Raw genomic sequence first — 14,438 nt, forward strand, 5'->3', positions numbered from 1 at the left:
TGTGAGTCCCAAAATGTAACTGTAATCACTTATATGGTATACAGATCCTGTGTACAGCTGATATCTACCGCCATATGGTCCTGTATATAATCACTTATATTGTATACAGATCCTTTATAGCATACTGGTCTGTATATAGTGGTTTTATACAGTATGGCGGTGTTATCCAGTTGTTGTGTGGTGGTATATATTTACTCCTTGTATACCAGCATTATTGGTTATAGAAATTTACCTACGTTAAAGTGTTTCTTACATATATAAATTTTAGTTTATTGTGTGTGGGATTTGGGTGGAATAGGAGCGTGGCAGAAGATTGACGAGCTGCAGGAGCCCTTGCTTTTTTTCTGGTCCGGGGGCCCCGAGTGTTGTCAGTCCGCTCCTGGGGGAGGGGAGGGAGGGGGTGTAATTAAGGGGGGGTGCATGTGTGTGTTTTGGGGGGGGTGCCAAACAAAGGGTCCGCCCCGGGTGCCAAATGCTCTAGGTACGCCCCTGCGGTGAGAGCTGATCCGGGAGTGTGTGGGTTTGATTTGGGTATAGGCCAGTGATCTGGTCATTACATACAAAGTAACTCCCATCCTGAGTCATACCTGGAAAGAGATCAAGTGCTTCAACACTAGAGGAAGTTCCATTTCCAGCAACGGTCAAGTTCTGTTTGGGTGTGCATTACACGGAGTAAGTAGATTGGGTAAGCCCTGATGGCTGACCGTAGAGGAAATGGATGAGGCAGCAATTCCTGATCCTCAAAGATGGCTGACAGCACAGGGACTGGGTTGTGCCACACTTCCTGGCACTCCAAGATGGCTGACAGCACAGGAAGTGGGGCAAGCAGTACTTCCTGGCACTCCAAGATGGCTTAAAGCACAGGAAGTTACTGTAGTAACATGGTCACCACTAGATGGAGGTTGAATAGCATATAGTGGGGTGGGTGCATTTTTTGGGGGGGGTTCATTTTTCCAGAATGCCGAGGTGCTGTGGCAGTACATGGTGGAGCATTTAAAGGCCAGGCTTGGCCACAGGAAACACAGTCTTTTCTTGAAGGCAGGTTTTGCTGACCACAATGGGGACACAACAAACAGCTAGGATCATCATCATTATTGAGCGGTAAAACGTCTCTATCTTTGTAATACAAATACATAATCACATTGCTCTTCTCATCTCTGTACTCCTCCACATAACCTTCTTTAGCAATAGCACATGAGGCATGGTGAAATGCCTGGGCAGATGCCAGCAAATCATTAGCTTCTAGAATTCCTTTATTCTTCATAATGACGTCAGTCTCGGTGTAATCTACCCCTCTCATGAATGCCACAGATAGACATAAGTTTTTTCATTTTTTCAAGATGCTTCTTCCCTTCACGGGGCATAACTATTTCACGTGGCTCTAAATATCCAGGGACATAAGCAGTCTGACTTTTAAACAAAGTGTTCATCTTTATCTCTAAAAGTCTATCAATGCCAGAACTGAACAATTTAAAAGCTCTTTTAAAGTCTCAGGTAGAGAGAGAGGGTTGCAAATTACCCTATTAACAAAAATTCACACCAGGCCAGGTTGGTATGAGTTCCCTCCTCGGTGTTGACTCCAGGGAGTTCTGCTTTATTACAGGAAGTAAATTTGGTGTTTACATTTGAAAAAAGGAGGGTTAGTTATGACATCACAATTAGCAGGTTACATTTTGATTGGTTGTTCGATTATTGTGTCCATATATATTAGCATATCCGTGTCCATTAATTTCTTGGCAGAAGTTCTCTGTTCGTCAGATATTTAGTCTTTCTACTCCCACTTTGAGTCATCTCAAGGACTATATTTGGAATCACGAGCAGATAGCATTCTGATGTATATGGGTTAAAGGGTAGGTAACAGCTATATTTTTCCAGCAGCAATGGAATATTAGTATTAGTATATTGATTAGTCATTAGAAACATAAGGGTCATCCTTATCATATTCACTATGTATATTTATCGTATGTGTTCTACTGAGAATGTCATTAAGTATAAAGTTGTACAGATTGTATAAAATGTATATGACCTTCCTTGGTCATGTGACCTATAATCGTATGACATACCAAGAGTTCCAAGGGCACAGGTACCCCAGGCAACCAGCTATCAATGGGCTTTAGTCCAGCCCCTTAGTATATAAGGGGCTGTAGTCTGTATATTCACTCTCTTAGTTCCTGGCATTAAAGAAAACACAAAGTCCTGTACTATCCAAGTTCATCTACTTCTAAGTATCTAAGTTCAAACTACTTCTACAAATCAAGTGACTACTGCCCAGCTAAAGTAATACTAGTAGCACCGTGGCCTGCTGCATTATCACAATAACTACAAGTCCAAGCAAGCCTGAGACGTTCCCTGTGTCCTGGTTACTTATGTGGAAACTGCCTAGTTGTAAAGACTATTCTAAGAAAAAGTTTAAGTTGCTTCAAATCCTTGCTGTGGACCTTCATTCATTGCATGCCGTTTTTGGGCTGGTTGTCGGCAGTGCCCTATACCAAAACAGCCACATCCTGGCGTCACGAACACTAGGCGTTAACAACATCTTGCCCCCCGGGTTAATTCCATCAGATCCCACTACCTACACTACAACACCCATGGTCACCACATATATCTGAAGAAATATTTTATAAATTTTCTTAACCAATTTGGCTTTTTTTTAGCCACACTAATGAACTGTTTGTCTCCTTTTGTCTTTTTTACGCACCTCTGTTTTTGTCTGTAATCTGTAGTCTTTTTTATTTAAACACAGAAAATCTGGAAACAAAAGTGCAAAAACAACCCCTCAAAGTACAGGGGTTGGACACCTTTTTACATAGTCAAGTTAATCTCTTCGTAACACACCTGCCATTGCTGGTAACGTCCATTTTATTAATTTTTTTATTTTTTGTCAGTCACATATCTCATACCACCGTAAATACATTTTATTGCTTATAAAATTTCTCCTGGGGGTGTGATATGTCAGACCAGAGAGAGTTTCAAATGTAGAAATGTTGTGGGTGAACACCTGGTAGAGACATCATTGAGCTGGGTATGTTGATGACATCCCAATATGCAAACAAATATAACCTACAAGAATGGACCAATATATGTAAAGTGGTCCAACAGTAACCCCCCCCCCCAAAAAAAAAAATGTCAAACCGCCACCAATACAATAAACCTACAAAAGGCATCTGCCCAAATTAAATAAATGTCACAAATTGATAATCATAAAAATATTATGCTTTATTTGTACACAAAAAATTTATGTAACAAACAATGGATATTCCCATCCTCCCTTAAAAAACATATACACATGACATAAGACAATATTAAAAAAAATCATACATGGCCGCGTGACGCTGAGCGCTTGCATGCGCACGCGCCCTGCTCGTGCTGACGGAACACCGCCTCTCGGCTTGCGCATGACGTCGCTGTCTGCGGCTGAATGCGGAAGTCGACGGGCGGGTCCCGTTGGTGTGTGCTGGGGCTGCGTGGATACGGAAGCGCCACATATTTATGGCGCCACCATAAAGGTTAGACATTGGCCAAATGTTAATTAACAGCATTATAAATGCTCCCACATGTCCCCCACCTCATTACTCCTAGTGGAAGCTTGGCGAAACGCGTTGGAGTGTGAGGTGGGGGGACATCCTGTTTGGATTGGTATATTGGAATCTGCGCACCTCAGATTGGAATTGGTATATTGGAATAGTGTTATACGCTATGATATGATATCTTGCACCTTGCCCTGCACCTTATGTTGCAAATGTGCACATGCCCTGGTCACTTTATTATAGTTGTAGTGATCATTATTACTTATAGAACTTCTTTTTTGCACATAAGGAATAGTATTACAATAGTCTTTGATATGAGATATTGGAACAATGTTATATGCCATGATATGATACCTTTCACTTTGTCTTGCACCTTATGTTGCATATGTGCACATGCACTGGTCACCTTATTATAGTTGTAGTGATCATTACTAATTTTTATTTTTTTTTATTTTTTTTATTTTTTTGCACCTAAGGAACAGTACTACAATTTATGGGCATAGTGCAATATTTATGAATTTATATCCTTATATATCCTCAGGCTAGTCCCATACCTTTGTGTGTGTGCACATACTTATACTGTTTCATATTATTATCTCTTGTCCAGGATGCTCCCCCCATCTATTTGATTTTTTAATATTGTCTTATGTAATGTGTAAATGTTTTTTAAGGGAGGATGGGAATATCCATTGTTTGTTATATGAATTTTTTTGTGTACAAATAAAGCATAATATTTTTATGATTATCAATTTGTGACATTTATTTAATTTGGGCAGATGCCTTTTGTATGTTTATATCAATATGCAAACACCCTGTGACCCTGGCACAATTAATGGATTCTTAAAATGAATAGGCCTCTTTAGATTATTGTCAACTTAAATATGCAAACATACATGAGTAATATTTACACGTGTGGACCAGTGGAGGAGTTTGTGTTTTCTAAAATTATTAAGATCAATAGATATAGCAGGGCCAATAATGCTGCGATAATTTGTGCTAATCTCTGTGTTTCGTGCTTATTTACTGAGTCTTTAAATAGCTCAATTAATCATGTGATAATTAGCGTCATCATTGTTGGCCACACATACACTGTCTACAAAGGTTCATTTTATTGGCCACGTGATCAGCTGATCGCTGGCCACTTTTAAAAGGACCAGTTATCAGGAATGTGCATTCATAAAAACCCTCATTCGCCATATACTGGGCCAATGTAATGTGCATTGACACATTGGGATTGTGTCCTACTAATCCTTCCTAAGAAAGAGCTGCAGAAGCTTCTAGAATCATGTTGTCTTATAAAGGGATATTCTTCCTGGAAGCAGCACCGAGTTATCTGTGAATCACTTTCAGGAAAAGGAAAGTCACTTGTCAGATCTCATACTGCCCGGAAACCAAGAGAAAGATTAGAACATGTAACATTTTATTGTACTTGTAATACAAGGGACATTTAGTGCAGTTAATGGCTGCAGTCCTATATTCTTGCTCATAGGTATTCATTTAAGCATGATATATTTTTGTAAATGTCGCTGTTGGTTTGATCTGATGGAATGAAATAAAAAAAATGGATATGATATATTCTATCAGCAAGAGAACATTTCTGCTGCATAATTGTTTTCATGGGGTTTCTGCTTTTGCTGCTCTCCTGGGTGTTATGAGGCACATGGGTAATGTAGTAATTGTAACATTTTGTGCTAATAGTCCAGATCAACAGCATCCTAAGTGATATTCTATTAACCACACCTATTCTTGTTTATACAGTGGGCATATCTTCCTCAGACCAAATTAACAGGGTAGTCCAGTGGTGAAAAACTTATCCCCTATCCTAAGGATAGGGGATAAGTTATAGATCGCGGGGGGTCCGACCGCTGGGGCCCCCTGTGATCTCTCTGTACGGGGCCCCGGCTCTTCGCCCAGATAGCGGGTGTCGACCCCTGCACGAAGTGGCGGCCGACACGCCCCCTCAATACATCTCAATGGCAGAGCCGGAGATTGCCGAAGGCAGCGCTTCGGCTCTGCCATAGAGTTGTATTGAGGGGGCGTGTCGGCCGCCGCCTCGTGCGGAGGTCGACACGCCCCCTTCCCGCGGGCTGTCGTGGCTCCGTACAGGAGATCGCAGGGGGCCCCAGCGGTCGGACCCCCCGCGATCTGCAACTTATCCCCTATCCTTAGGATAGGGGATAAGTTGCTCACCACTGAGTCACCACTGGACTACTCCTTTAAGGCTCTGCCTGAAATCAGATCAGTTGGCAGATCTGAACCTACCATATTGCTAACCACCGCCAAATATGTACTTGATGCTGGTCATACTGCTGAGACAACTGAAACAAAATCCTAACCAGACTTCACTGTAAAATGTAGCTGTGGGCAAGGAAAATGTTTTCTTAAAAAAAAAAAAAAAAGCCAGGAAGAAAACACCCAAAAATGTTTCAAGAAAACATTCTGTGGTAAAACTCAATGGGGTTCTTCACAAGCTTTCTGTTTTTTGTCATTTTAAACACTTAGCACAAGCATAAATTTAATATATTTCTGTTAATATACATTAACATTTTTACAAGTATTTTTTTTTTATTTACCGTATTTGGCGCATTATAAGACGCACTTTTTCTTCCCCAAAACTGGGGGGGGGTGGAAAGTTGGTGCGTCTTATACGGCAAATAACTGTCCTATGGGGGCGGTCCCTGCGGCCATCAACGGCCAGGACCGGCGGCTAATACAGGACATCACCGATCGCGGTGATGCCCTGTTTTAACCCTTTAGATGCGGCGATCAAAGCTGACCACCACGTCTGAAGCGAAAATAACACTAACCCGGCTGTTCAGTCGGGCTTTTTGCGACCGCCGTGGTGAAATCGCGGCGTCCCGAACAGCTTACAGGACACCGGGAGGGACCTTACCTGCCTCCTCGGTGTCTGCTCCTTGCCGGGATCCCCTGCATGGCCAGCACTCTCCTTCATCATCATCACGTCGTCGCACACGCCGTCCCGTCATCCAATAGGAGCAGCTTGCGTAGCGGCGTACCGGCGTGCGTAGCGTCGTGATGGCAGCAACGGAGAGCAAGGATACCCGGCAGCAGAGAAGTTCCGGAGCGACGGGGACACCCCAGGGACGCGGCGACAGCGATGGAGGGCGACATCCAGGGCAGCGGTGACGAGCTGTGACAGGTCCAGAGCGGCAGGGACACGTCAGTACTACCTCCTATACCAGTGGTCTTCAACCTGCGGACCTCCAGATGTTGCAAAACTACAACTTCCAGAATGCCCGGACAGCCAACGAATTATGACACGACCACAACATATGGAGGGATAAACCCTCAGAAGGGCCACAATTAGAGATGAGCGAATCGAAGCAGATGAACCCGAATTCCAGGATTTATTCGATTTGCAACAAATGCGAATATCGCCGCGATTCTATCGCGCAAATCACTTCATTAAACTACATTTTACAGCGTTCCAGGCTCCAGGACACAAGGGACATTTAGTTCAGTTAATGGCTGCAGTCCTATATTCTTGCTCATAGGTATTCATTTAAGCATAATTCCAGGCTCCAGGACACCTAAAATGGTGGATCCACATGTCATTACATGGGGCAGGGGATGCTGGGAAGGTGGGAATGCGAGGCGGGAAGCGAGGTAGGCGTGATGACCCTGAATCACACGAGTGATGCAGCCTATCAGCATTCATTGACTGTGTGTGTTACACAGAGACACTGAATTGTTTATACCGCAGCGTTCTACTGCCAAGTGCTAGTTACCTCAGCGTTGTGGACAGAGAGAAGTGCAGTGCTTGTTGTCACTGAGGATTTTGACGCCAGCCATTAAGCTCCCAGTCACTTCATTCAGCATTTTATCAGAGGGGCAGATAGCTTTTCGTTGCCTCATACATATCAACAAGCTGCCTAAACTTCATGAACCATATCACAAGAGGCAGGAAAGATTTTTCAGCGCAATTCTGTGTATTTTTTCCACAAGAAATCATCTGCTGCTTATACTAGTCTGTAGACGGTATTAAAACCATTTCACACCATTCTTAACACTGTGTAACAGAGTGCAATTTAGGGTTTAATCCCTAACACTGTGTGACAGAGTGCAATTTAGGGTTTAATTATTATTTTTTTTTGTAGTGCTGCACTGTTGTGTCCTGCTGCTGTGCAAAAATATGTATTTTCAGAGGAATGTAGTGCATTTGTCTACCCTCATACGTGCATACCACATACCTACATCAAAGCAGTCTACTATTTTGTATCTGTAAATCTGTAACAAGTCTAGATACTGGGAAAGTCCAAGCACAAGTAATCACTGGCTGGTGTTTTACAACAATACAGAGTTTTTTGGCGAAATTGTAGCGCATTTTTCTTCCCTCTTCAGTGCATACCACATACGTACATCTAAGTAGTGTACCATTTTGTACCTGTTAATCTGTCAAGGGCCTTCAAACTGGGAAAGTCCAAGCAAAATTACTCACCGGCTGGTGTTTTAAAAAACAATACAGAGTTTTTAGGCGTATTGTTGCGCATTTTTCTGCCCTAATCAGTGCATACCACATACGTACATCTAATTAGCGTACCATTTTGTACCTGTTAATCTGTGAAAGACCTACATACTGTGAAAGTCCAAGCAACAGTACTCACCAGCAGGTGTTTTCCAAAAATACAGAGTTTTGGGGTTTATTGTAGCGCATTTTTCTGTCCTCATCAGTGCATACCACATACGTACATCTAAATAGTGTACCATTTTGTACCCGTTAATCTGTCAAGGGCCTACAAACTGTGAAAGTTCAAGCAACATTACTCACTGGCTGGTGTTTTAAAAAACAATACAGAGTTTTTAGGCATATTGTTGCGCATTTTTCTGCCCTCATCAGTGCATACCTCATACGTACATCTAATTAGCGTACCATTTTGTACCTGTTAATCTGTGAAAGGCCTACATACTGTAAAAGTTAAAAGCAACAGTACTCACCGGCTGGTGTTTTAGGGATGATCACTGTGATGTGTACTGTGAAAAAAAAAAATATATATATATATATATATATATATATATATTCGTAATTGCAAATATATAGTGCTATATTCACGAATATTCGCAAATTCGCATTGCAAATATTCGCGAGCAACACTAATCAATAGTACTCACCGGCTGGTGTTTTACAAAACTTACAGAGTTTTTAGGCTCATTGTAGCGCATTTTTTCTGCCCTCCTAAGTGCATAACGGATATGTACATCTAATTAGTGTACTATTTTGTACCTGTTAATCTGTCAAGGGCCTACATACTGTGAAAGGACAGCCAAAAGTAAACACCAGCTGGTGTTTTACAAAACTTTTTAAGCTCATTGTAGTGCATTTTTCTGCCCTCATAAGTGCATACCACATACCTACATCAAAGCAGTCTACTATTTTGTATCTGTAAATCTGTAACAAGTCTAGATACTGGGAAAGTCCAGGCAAAAGTAATCACCGGTTGGTGTTTTACAAAAATACGTTTTCCAAGTGTACTACAGAGCCTTTTTTTCTGTCATATGTGCATACCACATACCTACAAGTACAGTGGTCCCTCAACAGACGATGGTAATCCGTTCCAAATGAACCATCGTTTGTTGAAACAATCGTATGTTGAGGGATCCGTGCAATTTAAAGTATAGGAAGCTGTACTCACCTTTCCCCGCCGCTCCGGACCCGTCACCACTGCCCTGGATGTCGCCCTCCATCGCTGTTGCCGTGTCCCCGTGGTGTCCCCGACGCTCCAGACGTCTCTGCTTCCCCGGGATCCTTGCTCTCAGCTCTCAGTCGCCGTCATCACATCACTACGCACGCATGCCGCTCCTATTGGATGACGGGACGGCGTGCGCACGACGTGCTGACGACGAAGGAGAGCGCCGGCGATGAAGGGGATCGTGAAGAGGATGCTCCAGAGCCTCGAGGACAGATAGGAGACCATCACCGGAGCACACGGGGCACCATAAACGGCTATCCGGCGGCAGATGAAGCAGTCAGCGCTGCCGGATAGCCGTTTATGCGATGGCCCCGACACAAAAAAGCATTGTATGTTGATGCTGCCTTCAACATGCGATGGCCTCTGAGAGGCCATCGCATGTTGAAATTATCGTATGTCGGGGCCATCGTAGGTCGGGGTTCACTGTAGTGTGCTTTTTTGTACCTGTTAATCTGAAACAAACCTACATACAGTGAAAGGCCAGGGAATAATAACCACCGGCTGGTGTGTTACGAAAATAAGTTTTCAAGTGTACTATAGAGCCTTTTTTTCTGTAATATGTGCACACCACATACAGTGAAAGGCGTGTAGTGAAGCGTATTTTACTCCCCTTGTATATGCACTAAGTATGTCAGGCAGAGAAGTGCCAGAACGTGTTCAGAGGAGTAGCAGAGGCATAAATTTATCAGGCAGAGGTCACAGAACTAGAGGGGAGTGGCAGCAGGAGTCGAAGCGAGAGGCCTGAGCTCTCGGTATCAGCTACCCATCTGTCGTCGTTGATTGGTTGACGCGGTCATCCACTTCATCACAAGTAACATCTGATACCCTCAGTCAACAGTCGGTGGGTTCCTCAGACACAACCCTCAGTTGGCATGGCCCGGGAGCAGTCCCTGTCCTTCCATTGCCTTTGTCCTATGCAGTTCCCACCCCTAAAGAAGTATCTTACGCAGTGGGTTCAGCTCCACAATTCAGTGAGGAAGATGTATTAGACGACAGTTAGCAGCTACTGCCCAGCCAAGAGGTGGAGGAGACATCTGCCGCTTCCTACGCTATCTATGATAAAAGAGGGAAAAAAAGGGACCGCGCCTCGTGTATTACCCAAGACACAGGGTGGAATGAGGGTTAGGGCAGGGCTTATGGTTGGCCGCCGCTCACCTTGTAGTGGATAAATTGTGCTTATCGCCCCTAGATAGGGGTACAGTCAGAAGCTTGGTCGGAATGAACTGCAAAGCCTATTGGGTCACAGGAATGGGGAACTCACTCACAAAATTCGACCCATACGTCAGCCGCTGTTCCAATTTCCAAGGTAACATAAATGTAGCCAAAGCAATATGGCGGTTAAAGTGCTAGCAGGCACTATATTTATTTGAGTGAGAACCAATTATGCATTTCGGAGGTGGAACCCTCCTTCCTCATATTGGCATGATGCCAATCTGAGGAAGGAGGGTTCCACCTCCGAAACGCGTCATTGGTTCTTACTCAAATTAATATAGTGCCTGCTGGCACTTTAACCGCCATATTGCTTTGGATACATTTATTTTACCTTGGAAATTGGAACAGCGCCTGACGTATGGGTCGAATGTTGCTCTTCATATCTGCTTCCAATGCTAGGCGGGCAATTATTGATGAGGAGGGTGACGTGGGAGGTTGTGTTTCCAGAATTCAGGGTCCTAAATCATACACTGTTGAGGAACCTGAGGAGGACATCAGTGAAGTGCAGACAGAACTCGATGATTATGAAGCCAATCGCACTTGAGAGCCAGGTGCAGAAGGGGCTTCATCATCATCAGATGACTTCTAGCTCTCCACCTTATTGGACCCTCACTACCGTCACATAATGGGGGCCTTTTTTACACCCACTGAGAGGGAGGAGAAACTGACCTACTACAGAGAGATCCTACATAGTCAGTTGGCCGATGCCTATCGACGACACGGTCCATCAACTTGCAGGTCTGACTAAGGGGCCCTCTGCGCTCACCATCCACTGCCATGGCTGCTGGGGATGGGAAGAGGTGGCAGGAGCAGTACCTGCTCCATAATCAACAGCCTAAGTCTACAGTCGCTGATGAGTAGCTTTCTTCACCCGCATAGTGAAGCAACTAATCAGCAGCAGGTAGACATGGAGAAGGACCTGAACCAGCAGGCCATGCCAACAAACCTTGAAGATCCGCTGGACTTCTGGGAAGCCAAACTTGATTTATGGCCGCAACTAGCAGAGTTTGCCCTGGAAAAGCTGTCCTGCCCGGCCAGTAGTGTGCCATCAGAGCGGGTGTTTAGTGCGGCCGGGGCCATAGTCACCCCAAGGCGAACTCGTCTGTCCACAAAAAATGTGGAGAGACTGACCTTTGTGAAGATGAATCAGGCATGGATCAGCCAGGATTTCCACCCACCAATGCCAGATGCCTCAGAGTAGATTGACCATGCTTCTACACCAACACTTCACAATTATGGTTATGAAACCCTCTTGGGTTATCAATTAGGGTTATGAAACCCTTTTGGGTACTGCAAATGGCTGCTCCTGACTGATCCTGTGTCTTTCAGGAACTACTTGCCTCACTGATGCTTCTGGCCTTGGGCCTTTAATTTTTAGATGTTTAGCAGTAGCTAAATACATGCTTAATGCAAATTTCAACATTGATCGTTAAATGCAAGGGGTTATGAAACCCTCAAGGGTACTGTGAATGCCTGCTCCTGACTGATCCTGTGTCTTTCAGGAACTACTTGCCTCACTGATGCCTCTGGCCTTTAATTTTTGGATGTTTAGCAGTAGCTAAATACATGCTTTATGCAAATTTCAACATTGATCTTTAAATGTAAGGGGTTATGAAACCCTCTTGGGTATTGTGAATGCCTGCTCCTGACTGATCCTGTGTCTTTCAGGAACTACTTGCCTCACTGATGCTTCTGGCCTTGGGCCTTTAATTTTTGGATGTTTGCACTAGCTACATAAATGCTTAAATGAAATTTCAAAATTGATCGTGCAATGTAAGGGTTATGAAAGCCTCTTGGGTACTGCTGATGCCTGCTCCTGTCTGTGTGTTTCAGGAACTACTTGGCTTATTGATGCTTCTTGGCTTGGGCCTTAAATCTTTGGATGTTTAGCATGAGCTAAATACATGCTTAATAGAAATTTCAACATTGATCTTTCAATGTAAGGGGTCATTAACCCTCTTAGGTACTTCTGATGCCTGCTCCTGACTGCTCCTGTGTCTTTCAGGAACTACTTGGCTTACTGATGCTTCAGGGCTTGGGCCTTAAATTTATGGATGTTTTGCACTACCTTACATACATGCTTAGTTGAGATTTCAACATTGATCTTTCAATCTTAGGGGTTATGAAATCCTCTTGTGTTCTGCTGGTGCCTTTTCCCGACTGTGTCTTTCAGGAACTACTTGGCTTACTGATGCTTCTGGGCTTGGGCCTTAAATTTTTGGATGGTAGCACTACCTAACATGCATCTTCAATAGAGATTTCAACATTCACCTTTTACTTTTAGGGGTTGTGAACCCCTCTTGTGTACTCATGTTGCTTCCTGCTCCATTCTGTCAGCCTGTTGGTCCTATGACAGTGTTCGACTCCACCTCCTTATCCTCCACCATGTCCTCAGCCTCCACTGCCCGGACAAGTCTAAGTCGCCCTTCAGCATACCATGTGTACAGGGCATGGCGGTGTCATGCTGTTTTTCACATGGTTTGCCTTGGCAAAAAATGTTGGAAACAATGGCTGGTCAGGGCATTGGAGACATTGCGCCTACATCTCACGGCCACATGAGCCCTGTTGGGGCTTGTTAGATTTGTCCCTTTGTACCCACACGCCGGGGTCCAGGTCACTAAAACTTGGGAGTTAAAAGTTTAATTTCAAAATCATTAATTTCAATTTCAAAATCTTAAATTTAAATAAAAAAAATCCTACATTTCAATGGTCTCCTCATGCTTCAGCCTACTCCAGGCTGTGTCATTCAGGTAATATATGGTTTACTGATACTGCTGCTGGGCCTGGGTCTGGGACTGAAAATTTGGTTATGGTAGCACTAGCTATCCAAAATCTTCATTTTAAATTTCAAAAATGATTGTGTTTTATCTTGGGGATTGTGAAGCCCTGGGGTCTCCTCATGCTTCAGCCAACTCCAGGCTGTGTTATACAGGCAATATATGGTTTACTGATACTGCTGCTGGGCCTGGGTCTGGAAATAAAAATGTTGTTATGGTAGGTAGCACTAGCTATCCAAAATCTTCATTTTAAATTTCTAAAATTCTTGCGATTTTCTTAGGGATTGTAAAGCCCTGGGGTCTTCTCATGCTTTAGCCAACTGCAGGCTGTGTCATTCAGGCAATATATGGTTTACTGATACTGCTGGGCCTGGGTCTGGGAATAACAATTTTGTTATGATATGTAGCACTAGCTATCCAAAATCTTCGGTTTAAATTTCTGAATTCATCTTTTAATCTTAGGGATTGTGAAGGCCTAGTGTCTACTCATGCTGCTGCCAACTCCTGGCTTTGCCACTCAGCAAGTATATGGTCTCCTCATGCTGCCAACACCTCCACGCTGTGTCATTCAGCCACTATATTCAGCCTCATCCAAGCTGTGTCATTCAGCCACTACATGGTCTCATCATGCTGCCAACACCTCCACGCTGTGTCATTCAGCTACTATATGGTCTTCTCATGCTGCCAAAACCACCATGCTGTGTCATTCAACCACTATATGGTCTCCTCAGGCTGCCAACACTTCCACACTGTGTCATTCAGCCACTTTATGGTCTCCTCATGCTGCCAACACTTCCACGCTGTGTCATTCAGCCACTATATGGTCTCCTCATGCTTCAGCCTCATCCAAGCTGTGTCATTCAGCCACTATATGGTCTCCTCATGCTGCCACCACCTCAATTCTGTGTCATTCAGCCACTCTTTGGTCTTTTCATGCTGCCAACACCTCCACGCTGTGTCATTCAGCCACTAAATGGTCTTCTCATGCTGCCAACACCTCAATGCTGTGTCATTCAGCCACTATATGGTCTCCTCATGTTGCCACTACCTCCATGATGTGTCATTCAGCCACTATATGGTCTACTCATGCTTCAGCCTCATCTAAGCTGTGTCATTCAGCCACTATATGGTCTCCTCATGTTTCCACCACCTCAATGCTGTGTCATTAACCCCTTAAGGACCTAGGGCGTATGGATACGCCCTGGCTTTCTGGT

Source organism: Hyla sarda, chromosome 5 (genome assembly GCF_029499605.1).
Source record: "Hyla sarda isolate aHylSar1 chromosome 5, aHylSar1.hap1, whole genome shotgun sequence".
NCBI lineage: Eukaryota > Metazoa > Chordata > Amphibia > Anura > Hylidae > Hyla > Hyla sarda.